Below are 1,481 nucleotides of genomic sequence, written 5' to 3'. Positions count from 1 at the left end.
ATTTTCAAAATACTCTCTGAAAAGGAAAATAGGCTTTTTCGTAGGTTGATAAAGAATAAACGATAGCTCAACAGAATTGATCACACAAACAACAATTCCAATTCAATATTCAACACCAAACGAAGATCCAACATTCATAAAACACAGAATCTTCTAATTCATCTTGTAAGAACCTCTTAGGACTCTTCACTAAGTATGAATCAACTTTTACAAACCCAGAACTAGAGAGATAAGAGAAACCTAAGAAACTCAACAACTTTTTCAATTTTGATTTTTCTACAAAATGATCTTAGATGTTTATAAAGCTTCAGCTCTTCTTCTCATTTCCAGCCAACTTGCCAACACACAACTCAAACCTCCACCAATCAAATCCTATTAAACTTCCACATCCACTCTTCCTATTTCCTGTATCATAGGTTATAAATACAGGTTTACTAACTTGTTATTTTTTTATGTTTTGTTCCAGAGAATGGATATGGTGAAGAATTCTGTGAGGTATTTCGGAATACAAAAGGAACTTAGGAACCTACCAGTATGGGTACACAAAGACGAGTTTCTCCAAGCATTGAAGGAAAACAGAAGGTGATACTGGTGGGTAATATGGGTAGTGGTAAGATAACAAAAATCCCACAGTTCGTTTTAGAAATTGTGGTCTATGAAAACCCTAATCCTAGGACTGGGAGGTTGATTGGGTGCACGCAGCTTCGTAGAGTTGCAGCGATGTCTGTGGCCTGTCGAGTTGCTGAAGCGATGGATGCGGTGATCGGTGAAGAATTCGGTTACACAGTCCGTTTCGACGATTGCAGCAACTCTGGAACCGTGCTCAAGTACCTTATAGATGGAATGCTTCTTAGAGAAGCAATGGTGGATCTGCTCTTAGCAAATACAAAGCGATCATTCTGTACGAGGCCCACGAAAGAAGTAAAGCAACGAATTTGCTTTTAGGTATTCTTGAAAAAGCCTTGACTAGTCGGCCTTCTCTTAAGCTGGTTGTGATGAGTTCAACCCTATACGCCCACAAGCTCTGCCATTATTTTGGCGGTCATAATGTGCCTCTCACCAAAGTCCCAGGTAATGTTGATGTCCGGATCAGTCACAATTAGAAACTTTTAGTTCGGTAAAAAGGGGATCGAAATTCTCTTTATAATTTGGTGTCGGAGCACAATAAGTCGGACTACAAAGTTGACTAGACGAGTAAGAATAGCGAAAATAAAGACTATGGACGAGCTACTAGCTCGTCGATTCTATACTTTGAACGAGAGAGAGCTTGTCCTCTTTGTAATCGTATTCTTTCCTCTTTTTTGCAGATCCCTTTTTCAAACGCCGTACATCTGTATTTATAGGTAATCGTGTCGGTTCATCTCCTAAAAAGACTAAAATAGCCTTCTTTGGCTTGCAAACTTAATTGGGCCTTTTCTCGGCCGGGCCTTTTGTGGGAGTGAGGATCCACCCCCAACAGTATTCCCGCCCCCCCCCCCCTC

General features: G+C 40.4%; 1 pseudogene; it reads left to right on the top strand.

The window, feature by feature from the left end:
- LOC104715365 overlaps window positions 470–1,481 on the top strand; it is a 10,191-nt pseudogene continuing 9,179 nt past the window's right edge.

The sequence above is a fragment of the Camelina sativa genome, chromosome 9, assembly GCF_000633955.1.
Source record: "Camelina sativa cultivar DH55 chromosome 9, Cs, whole genome shotgun sequence".
NCBI lineage: Eukaryota > Viridiplantae > Streptophyta > Magnoliopsida > Brassicales > Brassicaceae > Camelina > Camelina sativa.
Note: the sequence above shows the minus strand (reverse complement) of the source record. Positions and strands in the feature narration are given on the sequence as shown.